Source organism: Ovis canadensis, chromosome 1, assembly GCF_042477335.2.
Source record: "Ovis canadensis isolate MfBH-ARS-UI-01 breed Bighorn chromosome 1, ARS-UI_OviCan_v2, whole genome shotgun sequence".
In the NCBI taxonomy this organism is placed as follows: Eukaryota; Metazoa; Chordata; class Mammalia; order Artiodactyla; family Bovidae; genus Ovis; species Ovis canadensis.
The window spans coordinates 107,443,641-107,456,976 of NC_091245.1; the positions used below are offsets into that span (position 1 = coordinate 107,443,641).

The following is a 13,336-nucleotide window of genomic DNA, read 5'->3' on the forward strand; positions in this document are numbered from 1 at the left end:
GCCCACCCACGTCTCTACAAATGACCAAATTTCGTTCCTTTTTTTGGCTGAGTAATATTCCAGGGTGTGTGTGTGTGTGTGTGTGTGTGTGCATACGCCATATCTTCTTTATCCTTTCCTCTGCTGATGGACACTCAGGCTGTCTCCGTGTCCTGGCTGTGTGTTAAATGGAAGTCTTTCATCTCTACCATCCCTCACGCTTCTTCTGGCATCTCACTCAGAACCACCTTGGGCCACATGGAGCTGGGAGACGATTAACTTTAGACTCAAACCTCTCTCCCCTGGTTAAAATCATCCAGTCTTCACCCTACCACAACCCACCTACCCGATTTGAGAAGTGGACAGAGAAAGCCATCTGGGGCTGGACTGGAGCTGGAATTGGGGGCCAGGGTTGGGACCGAGCTGGAGTCCCAGAACAGACACGGAAGGTGCCATCTGTGTTTGGCGGTACCTGATGCCCTGCCTGCACTGAGGTCCCCTCCGGTGTTTGCTGACTGATTGTCTAAACCCACGTTGGTCTGGCCACATTCCATAGCTGAGTTTGGCTCTGGGCACCCCTCTGGAGAGGGGCACAGACACTCCATAATGCACCCACCGAGTGGCAAGACTGTTAACAGCACAGGCTTTGTGGACTTCCCTGTGGTTCAGTGGTTAGGAATCCGCCCCGCAGTGCAGGGGACGCCGGTTGGATCCCTGGTCAGGGAACTAAGATCCCACATGTCCCCGAGCAACTAAACCCGCTTGCCAGAAGCAAAGAGTGTGTGGGCTTCAGTAAACACAGCACAAGGGTCAGGGTTAAGGCTAGGGCTAGGGTCAGGCACCACCACTAGTGAATCCAGGCACTGTAACGAAAGATTCCATGTTCTGTAACTAAGGCCCAATGCAGACAAATTAATTAGTTAATGGTAAAAAAGAGCGCAGGCTCTGGTGGCAGACTTGAGTCCTGGAGAGACACAACCTCTGGTTCTCAGCTTCCTCATCTGTAAAATAGGGGCGATAATAACCCACCCTACCTGAGCACAGAGAGGTCACCCCTCAGTCTGTCCAAGCACCTGATCCTCAACAGGCGTTCAGTGTATGTTTGTGGAATGAATGAATGAGTGAATGGGCCGAGGGGTGTTGGGCTGTTACCCCCATGCTGCGGCAAACGTTCTTTGCGGGTCTCCTGGTGTGCTTGTGCGTCCTGCTCTCTTGGGATCCAGCTGGAAGGAAGTCGCTGCTGGGAGGGAAGGCACGTCTTCACCTCCACTGGATGCTGTCACATCAGTGGATTTTCATTTTGTTTTGTTTTGGTCGTGAGGCTTGTCTGATCCCGACCAAGCACGGAGTGTTAACCCCGGACCACCAGGGAATTCCCGCCACACCATTTCTTACAGTGGGCATACTAGCTTACTCTCCATCCACAGTGCACAGAATTCCCATTGCTCCACGTTGTCTTGGTACTATCAGGTTTTTAAATTTTCCACAGTTGTGAGATGTCTTCATTCAGTGCAACTGTGAAAACACACAAACGTGGATGAACCTCACAAACATCTTGTTAAGAGAAAAAAGCAAGCTGCAGTAAAACCCGCACAGTAAACCATGTGTTATTTAGAGATATGCACATATGTAGTAAAAATATTTTTGAAAGGCAAAATAATGGTTTGAATAAAAAAGGAGAGGATAGTGGTTCCCTCTGGGGAGGAGCGAGGAGATGTAAGGGGAATAGAGAGGTGCGCCTCTGTGCATAAGGTAATTCTTTATTGATGGAGTGCGTGAGGGGCTGAGGGACTCTTGGGTAAAAGGGCCCAGACTTTTCTTAGGGGGCCCAGAAATGAGAACCCGACCTGATGGGTAGAAGCTATGGGCCCAGATGCCAGCCCAGACAAAGGAGGTGACCACAGGACTTGTTTCTGTCCTGGAGGAAGTTGCCACCAGACGGAGTGTGAGCCCCGTTATTGGGGGGCAGGACACTCTAGGGTGATCCATTCTGGGCTCTGTCCTAGAGGACCTTGGTGGCTTCTTCAACTCCAGGGATTCCAACACTTCAAGAATGAAAATCAGTCTGTCTTGACCCCAGCCCCCCTCCATGTCCTCTCTGGAAAGCTGCAGTTCCAGCCAGGAACAACTGTCAGTGGGTTTTGTTTTTTTTTTCCTGGGTGTGCTGAGCAGCTTGTGGGATCTCAGTTCCCCAACCAGGGATTGAGCTAGGGTTGTGGCAGTGAAAGCGCCGAGTCCTAACCACTGGACCACCAGGGAACTCCCTGCCAGAGTTCAGTTCTTTGAGCCAAAGCAAGAGGCCTGAAAGTTAATTCCAGGAAGAACTTTTCTGCCTTGTGGGATCAAGAAGAAATGAAGTGGGGTAAGGGAGAGGAAGAAGTAGTGGGCTCTTGGCCACCGGCCCCTCACCTGGTCAAGTAGAAGAGGGGTCCAAGGGCCGAGGCTGCGGCCAAGGAGTGACTCCTGGCCAGAGCCTCCTTCCCAGGGCTTTCTGAGGCCTGGCTGCAGCCTCCTGAGGGTGCGCTGGGTGTGATGTCTCAAGAAGCTACTAGGTGGAGCCAGGACCCCAGGACACCTCCCACCTCATCTATGGGGTTTGGGGGTCAACTTGTCTTCCTGCTGGGAGTCTAGGGTGGGGAGACCCACTGAGAGGGGCTGTCAGGGGAAGGCATTTATCAAGTCTGAGGAGACTGGATAAATGGTGGGAGAAGGAGGGAATCTGGAGGAGGTGTCGGTCTGTCTCGGGCAGCTGCGGGGAGGGGAGGTATATTTATCTTCCGAGCCCAGGGCATTAAAAATAACCAGGGCCCCTGAGTAATCCAAGCTCTCCAGGCTTCTGTGGCAGAGTAGAAGCCGTCAGTGGGGACTAGAAAGCCCAGCAACGAGGAAGCAGAGGATGGAACCAGAAAGGTCTCGTCTCACGCCCCCCCCTCCCCCCCGCCCTCTAGCGTGGGGCTACGGGGCGGGGGTGGGGGGGCAGGGACTGGGCAGGCTGGTGCCCCTTGGGCTGGCTGGAGGGAGCAGGGAGGGAAGGAGGAGGGGAGCGGGGAGCCAGGCAGGAACAATGCTGGCACGCAGCCAGGAGCTGGAGTTGGGACTGAGGAGAGAGGAGGAAGGGAAAAGGATCAGGGTGGGGAAGAGAGAAGAGAGAGGTGGAGAAAGTGTGCCCACAGGGGAGTGCCCACACTGCTCCTCTTGCCAGTCCCTGAGCCCGCTTGAGGGAAGGAGCCTGTCCTCTGGGTTCCAGCTGCCAGTGAGGAGTCGGAGCTACAGCAGGAGGCACTCCAGTTAGCCTCTAGGAAGGACTTCCCTGGAGGAATGGGGGCAAGAGAAGGAGTGAGCCAAAGTGGATTGTGGGAGGGGGGACTCCCTCCTGTTCTGTTAAGTCCTGGGACTCAGCTGGGTTGTGACCCATGTTCTCGCCTTAACACAGGTTACTGGAAGGATGACCTCACCTTTCTGTTTCCTTGTCTGATTCCTGAGTCGGGGCTGTGACGACAGGACAATTGCAGGAAAGGTTTACTGAAAGATTTAGCTTCTAGACACAGCTTCGAGGAAGGGCTGGCGCTGAGACCCAGGCAGCCTGAGGATGGCAGAGGCTGGCTATGGGAAGAGAGCGCCCTCCCTTGCGACACCTTGTCCCACAGAGTTTGCTGTGGGGGTTCCATGCTGGCTGCGGAACTGAGGACAAGCAGCCAGAATGATGTGCTCGGAACCTACGGGAAGGTCCGAGAATATTTCCTCAGTGGATGAGAGGATGGTTGAAAATCCAGGACTGCATTGACCCTGCTCAGCACAGGGTCTGGCACATAGCTAATGCTCCGTAAATGTTTATCAAGGAAATAAATGCTGCCCATCTTCCCAAGGCCGGGCCCCGGCTCTACCTTTGTCAGCATCTGCGGAAACACACCCGTGCCATAGTTGACCCAACAGGAGCACCATCTGGCCCTTGGGTCTCCTTACACTTTGGTGCAACCCCCTGGGTGGCATGAGATGTACCGGACCTGGATGATCAGACCTCTGAGGAAACTCCAGTGTCCCATCCTAGAGCTTGGCCAAGGGAAGGAGACTGTCCCTCCCCGGGCAGTGCTAAGCTGAGCCCAGGAAGGATCCCCTCCCCTTAGGCTCCTGCTGAAACTTTAGCCCATAATCCCCCACCTGAGGCTGATGGCCTGCCACACCTGTCCTGGCCTCGTAATCTTCAGACCGGAAGGAGAGGAGAGGCCCAGCAAGGGGCAGAAGCTTGTCCCCCTCATGGGTGAGAGATGGAGGAGAGCCAAAGGGGAAGCGTAACACCTCTCCACCCTGGAGCACCCGCGTCCCCGGCTGTGGAGAAAGAGGGTGTGGAGGGGTCGAGCTGACATCTGTGGGAATCAGGCCTCCCCCTCTGCCTGAGTGACCCCCCTGCGGGCCACGCCACTTTCTGGTCCTCGGCTTCTTTTTGAACAAAGGAGAGGCGTGATCCCCGAAGGCCCTTCCTTCTGGGACTCTTCTCTGGTTCTTGAGCTCCCAGCTTCTAAGATTCCACCTCGGGGCGGCCGGAAGGGAGGGCTCACCGCCGAGGACCGCGCAGCTGTCGGGCCGCTCCAGCCTGAGTCACCAGCTTGAATCCCAGCCTGACCTGACCACACCTGCTCACCTCAAGGAGTGGGGGTGGGAGCTGAGACCTGGGTCCAGGCGCCCCCAGACCTCCCCAGATCCCCCCCGATGGCTGCCACTATTGCCTTCTTCTCTTCCACTTCCCTGCAAGTGCCCTGGGGGAAGCTGGGAGAGTCTGGCCAACCCTGTGGAGGGCTGGGACAGGAGGAATAGGGTTTCTAGAGCACCGGGTAGGGGCAGAGGTCAGGCAGAGATTTGATGAGGAGGCAGAAGAATGGAGATGACCTTTTTAAGTCCCTTCCAGTTGAAGGAGTGGGGATAGGCGGCTCCAGGGGACGAGAAAAGGACGAGAATGTCACGGGACATGAATGATGGCTCAAGAGGAGACCAGGGGCTGGGGTTAAGTGGGGTCAACCCTATCTCACCCTACCTCCTTTGGTGCCGGTGACCGGGCAAGGGGCTGAGCCTGCTGTCTGGGAGCTACTGCCACGGTCTAGTGGGGAGCGGGTGGGGCGTGGAGGAAGACGGGGGTAGAGACAAACCCCACCAGCCCAAATGGAATGGGGAGTGTGGATGGCAGGAGAGGAACCCGAGGGCTCCTGGGAGACCCAAGGAAGAAGGCAAAGGAGGGACCCTGCCCCCTACAAGCTCCCACTCTGAGAACTTTTCTTTGAGTGGGTATGGGGCTGGGAAGGAAGGTGGGGCTGGACTGTGGGAGGGATGGTGAGGAAAGGGCCAGGCCGACCTCAGGTGGGCTTGGGGTAGGGAGCTCTTAACAGCCCAGGCTAGGAGTGGGGGTGCTGTCAGCCAGCCAGGTTTCTGCCTCCGCCTGGGAAGAGCCCAGCCCAGAGATCTTTATCCAGGGCAGGAACAGAACTGGTTTCTCGACTGACAGCGCCAAGGGGTACAAGGACAGGAAGAAGCCAAGAGGTCAGGAGGGCGGCGGCAGGTCTGAAGGAGAGGTGGGAAGACCTGACCCGGGGACCCTTGTCCTTCACTACAGCAGCCGTCAACCTCCAGACTCCTCCTGGTGCCTCAGTAGGCATCGCTTTTGCATCTTATTTGCACATGATGGAATCACTTTCTGGGTTTCCCTGGTGGCTCAGACGGTAAAGAATCTGCCTGCAATGCAGGAGACCCATGTTTGATACTTGGCTCAGGGAGATTCTAGATGGGCCGAAGGACTTTCCCAGGTGCCCTGGCTGTCTGGCTACTCTGTCCCTCATCTTTCAGGTATGACCGGCCCAGCCAAGAGGAATACCTGGTTGGACTCCTCTCCCCGCCCCGCCACCCCGACCTTGCCACCCCAGTCTCTCCCTTTCTGCTGACACTTGAAGGGTCCTGAGGTCACTGTGGAGAGGGGTAAGTAGGGGAGCCCACAAGAGCAGGGGGACTCTGAAGGACTCTCCTCAGAGCCTGCTCCCTTTAATCCTCCGCCACAAAGGGCCTGGAGGCCCCAGCCCCATCCATCTTGCGCCTATGGTGGTCCTTATGCAGACCTTTGTTGGGACCTGGGGTCAGAGGCCCTGACCAGCGTGCCTCCTCTGCTCTGACCCCCAGCCCTGGGGCCCTTTCTTCCCTCCTCTTCCCCTCCTCCTGAGTATCGCAGCCCTCTCAAGCCTAGATCTCCTCCTATCCCTGCCCGCTGCCTTCTCCCGTCTTCCCTCCCCTGGTCTCCTCCCTTCCCTCCCTCTCTCTCCCTCCCCCCTCCTCCTGCTCCTCTCTCAAGGCTTCCTGTCTGTCGCCCCACTTCGGCCAGTCCCTCCCATGTGGGGTAACTTGGCTCCTTCTGCCACACATGGGCACAGAGCTGCCCTTAGGTTCTGGGGGCCTCGGCGGTACCCCGGGCCCTGGCTTCCCCAGAGCTTTCTCCTCTCTGGTCTCAGCTGTGCCCTGCCTCTCTTGGTTTTGAGGCCTTTCTAGGCCTTTCTCAGCTCCATGCTCCTGTTTCTTGGTGCGTGCGTGTGTGTCTGTGTGTGTGTGTACCTCAGTTTCCCTGAGATGTTGGTGTAGACTGTCTCGGTGCCCGTCAGTGCCCCTGCGGGTTGAGTGCAGCGCCGACCCCAGGAGAGAATCACACACACACCCTCCCTTGCCTTTGCCTTTGCCTTCCTTTCCTCTTGGGCTCTGCTTGTCCTGACCCTTGCAGGGGCTCGGTGACCCAGGCAGGCCCCTCTGTAGCTGCCTCAGAGGTTTCACCCTCTCCTTCCCCTCTGAGAAGCTTGGACTCTCAAGAAGACTCTGCCCACAGAAATTTCACAGAATTTTCAGGATACAGGCAGGAGGTGGGGGCTCCTATGCCTTTTCCCTCAAATGCACCACTGAATAATACGGGCAGGTAACGGAAGAGGAGCCCAAGAGGCCTCGGCGTGGGAGGGGAAGCTAGAGGGACTTTCTCACAGGTTGGGCTGGGCCAGATGGGTGAGGTGGCCGCTCCCTGATCCAATCTCCTGTGTCCAGGGCTGTAACTTCCTTGTCATCTCAGGCTGGCAGGCAGGGAAGTGCTGGAGAAGCAGAGCCAGGAGGAAGGGCTCACCCAAAGTGGGGCCCCCCCGTCTCAGGGTAGACAAATAGCTACTGTTTCCAGAGAACCCCCATTCTGAGGGGGGAGCCCAGTACTTGCCCTCCGAGATCTGGGAAAAAGAAATGTGTCTTCTCCCTGCCATTTTCAACAGCTGTATTCAGAGACAAACTAGGCAGAGAAACAAGAGCAGATGCCCCAAACAGACAGACAGAGCTCCACCCACAAGGGCCTGGGAGATGTGCAGGAAAGGCTTGAAGAAAGGGCTCTCCAGGGTGGGAATGAGCAGTCAGGCTGAGAGGGGATGGGGAGGCTGGGGAGCCAGCAACTGGATGCAGGTCAGAGCCAGAGTCAAGGATGGGGTGGGAAGGGAGGAGGTGATGCAGAAAGAAGGTAAAGGAAGGGCTCAGGCTGACGAGTTAGGGCTCTTCTGGATTAAACCAAGCACAAAACTAGTATCCAGAAGGCCCAGCCTGATTCAATTTTCATTTCTTCTTCTTTTAATTTTTGGCTGCTCGGGGGCTTTGTTGCTTTGTGTGGGCTTTCTCTAGTTGTGGTGAGTGGGGGCTGCTCTTCATTTCGGTATGCAGGCTTCTCATCGCAGCGGCTTGTGGCACGCAGGCTCAGCAGCTGCAGCTCTCAGGCCCTAGAGCACACTGGCTTCAGTGTGTGTGGTGCACAGCCTTAGTCGCTCTGTGGCGTGTGGCATCTTCCCGTACCAGGGATCGAACCTACGATCCCTGCATTGACAGGCGGATTCTTATCCACTGTACTACCAGAGAAGTCCCTCATTTTTCCATTTCTGAAACCAGCACAAGCAGCAACCAAAGCCAGACAGCCATTCTTTTTTTTTGTTTTCTTCAGTTCAGTTCAGTCGCTCAGTCGTGTCCGACTCTTCGCAACCCCATGAATCGCAGCACGCCAGGCCTCCCTGTCCATCACCAACTCCCGGAGTTCACTCAGACTCATGTCCATTGAGTCAGTGATGCCATCCAGCCATCTCATCCTCTGTCGTCCCCTTCTCCTCCTGCCCCTAATCCTTCCCAGCATCAGAGTCTTTTCCAATGAGTCAACTCTTGGCATGAGGTGGCCAAAGTACTGGAGTTTCAGCTTTAGCATCATTCCTTCCAAAGAAATCCCAGGGCTGATCTCCTTCAGAATGGACTGGTTGGATCTCCTTGCAGTCCAAGGAACTCTCAAGAGTCTTCTCCAGCACCACAGTTCAAAAGCATCAGTTCTTCGGCGCTCAGCCTTCTTCACAATCCAACTCTCACATCCATACATGACCACAGGAAAAACCAGCAGTATCTTAAAAAAAGAAGTTATTTATTTGGCTGTGTACCTGGTTTTAGTTTCAGCATGGGAACTCTTGGTTGCAGCAAGTGGGGTCTAGTTCCTTGACCAGGGATTGAACCCTTGCCTTCGGAGTGCAGAGTCTTAGCCACTGAACCACCAGGGAAGTCCCCAGACAGCCATTCTTGACACCTTCCTTTTTCTTCCCCCTTTCTAATGCATCGCAGCCTGCACCCTCCACCGAATTTCTCTCCACCTTTTGCCTGAGCATCTCATCAGTCTCCTGGTGGCTTTCCTTCGCCCCCCTGTTTCTCTGATCTATCTACCTGGCTGCTAGAAGAAGCTCCTTAGAACACAAATGGAATGCCACTCCCTTTAAAAAATCCTCCAGTGACTTCTCATGTCTCTTAAAATAAGAAATGCTGGGAATTCCCTGGCCGTCCAGTGGTTAGGACTCCAAGTTCTCACTGCTGAAGGCCGGGGTTCAATCCCTGGTCAGGAACTAAGATCCCACAAGCTGCAAGTCTCAGGCCAAAAAAAAAAAGAAATAGAAAAACTTACTGTGGCCCATATGTCCTTCAGGCTCTCTATAATCAAGTCACTGGTGGCCCCCAGCTGCCCTGCACCCCAGTGATAAGACCTTGAACTGCCCGAACTGTCCATAGGGCCTTCACCCTGTGATTCTCTCTGCCTAGAGCACCTTCTCCTCTGCTCTACCCCACTGAGGCCTGCAGGGCATCCCTAAGCGCTTTGTCCTCCTAAACACCTGCTCTTCTGACACTCTACCCGCTCCCATTCGGAGTGAGTTCTTCTCTATGGCACTCTCTTCCTCCTCTCCCCTTCTCCTTCATAGCACTTACCACAACGGGTGATTGCACATTTATTGGTGCATTTATATATATTTATTGGTGCATTTATATATTTTATTGGTGCATTTATTTTGAATCATCTTTTCCTAGTTGAGATCTATTCCCTCCACCCCGCCACATGCCCCGTAAGGGCAGAAATCTTGCCCATTTTACTCATTTCAGTGTTCTCAGCATCTAGTAGAGTGCCCAGCACCCAGGAGACTCTCAGGAAACAATAGTTGGATGATAAATGAAAGGGCCCCTCTGCTGCCCCAGCCCACACGCAGAGAGGGGCCTCACTTGCCCGGGGGCTCTGCACACTGTCTCCCTGCCCCCTGGTTCTGATGCTCTGCCCTCAGCCGCAGCCTGTGGCCCCTCATGGGCTGCAGCGGGAGGCCCTGGCTCCAGGGCACCCTGGTCTTGTAGACAGAGGAGGCTCCCCAGCCAACACAGAGTCTCTGAAGCGTGGCCACTGAGTGTCAGCACTGATGCGAGAGACTCCTTCAGGCTATGTGCGGTGCTAGGCTTTGAAGACGCATCTGGGTGCCAAGGGTCGGGCAAGAGGGCGGTATGCCGTGCAGGGGAGGTGGGAGCAGGGGCCTGCCCCCGAAGAGCAGCGCAGGAAAAAGCAGAGGCCGCGTCTTGAAAGGCTTCTAATACCTGTTTGGACTTTATTTTGGACAAAATGAGGGGCAGCAGCTAAGGGGATTTTGTACCTTGTTTTATTGTTTTTTAACAGGTCATGTGTGCTGAGTCACTTCAGTCGTGTCCAGTCTTTACAACTCTATGGACTGTAGGCCACCAGGCTTCTCTGTCTATGGGATTCTGCAGGCAAGAATACTGGAGTGGGCTACCATGCCCTCCTCCAGGAGATCTTTCCCATCCAGGAATCAAACCTGTGTCTCTTACGTCTCCTGCATTGGAAGGAGTGTTCTTTACCCCAAGCCCTTTTAACAGAAGACTGACAGAAAACATACTGGGTTGGCCAAAAAGTTCGTTCAATGTTAGAGGAAATGCAAATGAACTTTTTGGCCATCTCAATTTTTTTTTTGGCGGGGAGCATGGGGTTTTAAAAGTTTATTTATTTATGGTTGTGTTGAGTCTTCACTGCTGTGCACAAGCTTTCTCTGGTTGCAGAGAGCAGGGGCTACTCTCTAGTTGCAATGAGCTGGCTTCTCCTTTTTCTGTAGCTTCCCTTGTTGCAGAGTACAGGCTCTAGAGTGCAGCTTCAGTAGCGCTGAAGGAGGAAACAGACAGAGCTGGACTCCGTCTTAGGCCAGGCTGCGAACATTGGGCTACATGCATGGTCTCCCTGTGGACTCTGAACGTGGTGCCCGGTGTCCGTAGCAATGGCATGCAAATGGAAAACCAGACCCCCGGATAAAAGAGCCTCAGGCTTGTTCTTGGACCCTCCGTCGCCTAAAAGAATATGCTAATTATCTCTGAAACAGAACAAAGTGGTAAATTCCATTATGTTTATCGGGATATGACCACAGGCCTATTGATAAATGTCCACTGTTTATCTGGTCTTGTGACACATGAATCATGGATTAACTTTGATCGTATCTCTCTTTTACCTTGTCCCAGACTAGTTTCAAGGAATTTGGGGAGGTGGATTTGAGCAAGTACACTTAGGCTGTATGAGGTTTTCACAAAAACTGGTCGGGGTCCTTGGCTAAGAGGAGACTCTGCCTTGGGCCGCCGGGGTGATAAACTGCACTCCACTATCTGCATCGTCCTTCTGAGTGAGTCTGTTTCCTGGAATGCGTGGCTACAACAGTGCGCAAGCTTTGTTGCCCCACTGCGTGTACTATCTTCCTGGGCCGGGGATTGAACCCATGTCCCCTGCACTGGCAGGTGGATTCTTAACCACTAGACCACCAGGGAAGTGCCCCAATATGTTTTGAAGGATCCCCTGGCAGCATTGTAAAGGATAGATCAGAGACACCAAGAGTTTACTATTGCTAAGTGCTATATACTTAATGAGATTTATTTTATTTAACTATTACAACATCCTTGTGAGGTAGATGTTATATATAATTGCTGTTTTCTAGATTAGAAGCCTAAGACTCATAGCAGCCCTCTTCACTGGATAAGTGCTTCTTCCCATCCCATGGGATCCTGATGGGATTGTTAATCACCTTGCCAGACCTGTTCCTTGGCCATGGGTGTGGTGTGAGGTCCAGGCCTGGCCAATCAGTGGGCCCCTTGCCCTGACGACAGCAACTAGTCCAAGGGGCCGAGGGATGGTCATGTGGTATAAGCAGAAGCAAACTGAATCCCGGGATGTTCAAGATAAAGACTCTGGGAGAGAGTCCCACTTCTTTTGGGATCTCACGCTGTTACCGTGTTAGCTGGAGGCATATGAAACTCATTTCCTATGACTTAGAGATCATTTCTATGCGACAGGATTGAAGGTGACCAGTTCACAAACAAACAGAAGAGCAGGATGTGGATGCAAAGGGAGCGGATGGTGTACGTGTTTGAGTCAGTGGATTTAGCCACACCTGAAGTTAGACCCAACTGAAACTTCCCAGTCCCAGTACATAAGCCTTTCAATTACATTGTTTTGTGTTTTAAAATAGCCAGATAACTGATTCCACAATCCCATATATCCAGAAAAGACGAAAACTCTAGTTTGAAAATATACACACTTCAAAAATATACATGTACTCTGCCCCCGTGTTCAGAGCAGCGCTATTTACAATAGCCAAGACTTGGAAAAAGACCCAAGTACCCGTTAACAGACAACAGGCCTAAGAAGATGTGGTATATGTGCTGGAACATTACTCAGCCACAGAAAAGAGTGAAGTATTGTTATTCGTAGCAACATGGATGGATGGAGATTATGCTTCTAAGTGAAGTAAGTCAGACAAAGACAAATGTTATATATCACTTCTATGTGGAATCTAAACAGTAATATAGGAAACTTCCTGGTGGTCCAGTGGTTAGGACTCGGCACTTCTGCAGGGGCCAGAGTTAAATCCCTGGTTGGTTGGGGAACTAAGATCCGTAAGCCACAAAGTGTGGCAACAAGCAAACAAAAACAGACGAACTTGTTTACAAAACAGAAATAGACTCACAGACATGGAAAACAAATTTATGGTCACCAAAGGGGAAAGGGGTGGGAGAGGGATAAATTACGAGTATGATATTAACGTGTGTTAGTCGCTCAGTCGTGTCCGACTCTCTGTGACCCCATGGACTGTAGCCCACCAGGCTCTTCTGTGCATGGGATTCTCCAGGCCAGAATACTGGAGTGGGTTGCCATTTCCTTCTCCAATGATGTTAATAGATACACACTAACATATATAAAATAAACAAGGATTTACTGTATATTCACTATCTTGTAATAGCATGTAATGGAAAAGAATTGAAAAGAATCACTTTGCTATATACCTGAAAGTAACACAATATTGTAAATCAACCACGTGTGTGTGTGCAAAGTTGCGTCCAACTCTTCGCGACCCCATGAACTATAGCCCACCAGGCTCCTCTATCCACAGAATTTTCCAGAAATACTGGAGTGGGTTGTCATTTCCTACTTCAGGGGATCTTCCCTAGCGCAGTGGTAAAGAATCTGCCTGCCAGTGCCAAAATCAACTATACTTCAACTAAAAACAATGACCCAGATAACTGAGGCTCAGGGAAACTAGGTAACTTTTCTGAAGTCACAACTGGCAAGTGGAAGAACCAGGATTTGAACCTCTCTTATCACTTGTGCTCACTTGGCCCCAATCACATCGTGATAACATGAATTGCAAACAGGCAAACCAGTTAGGAGCTGCTGCTGATAAACCAGGTGAGCAATGAGAAAGCAGGGCCAAGTGCAGTGGCGTGTGAAAGAGACTCTGATGGAATTTGGGAAGACACAGAACTGAGTGTGGAGGCTCAGGGAGGTGCGGGGGAGGAGGACCTAAGGGGCCTGGAAGATCCAAGAGACGGGGCAGACGGGGCAGAGTGAGAGATCTCAAGGCAGAGATAGGCTTGTCTCAGACACAAAGAGACATGGGCAAGAGCAAGGCCATCCTGTGGGCGGTGATGAGTCATCTGGAGCCATGTGGGAGGCCAAGGCCAGGCCTGGGGTTGCCCACAG

General features: G+C 52.9%; 1 long non-coding RNA gene across 1 annotated transcript; it reads left to right on the plus strand.

The window, feature by feature from the left end:
- Window positions 1-5,811: 5,811 nt before the first annotated feature.
- Window positions 5,812-10,965, plus strand: LOC138429914 (uncharacterized). The gene is made up of 2 exons (XR_011252924.1): window positions 5,812-5,940; window positions 9,980-10,965. It is a non-coding gene; the product is annotated as an uncharacterized lncRNA (long non-coding RNA).
- The last annotated feature ends 2,371 nt before the right edge of the window (window positions 10,966-13,336 follow it).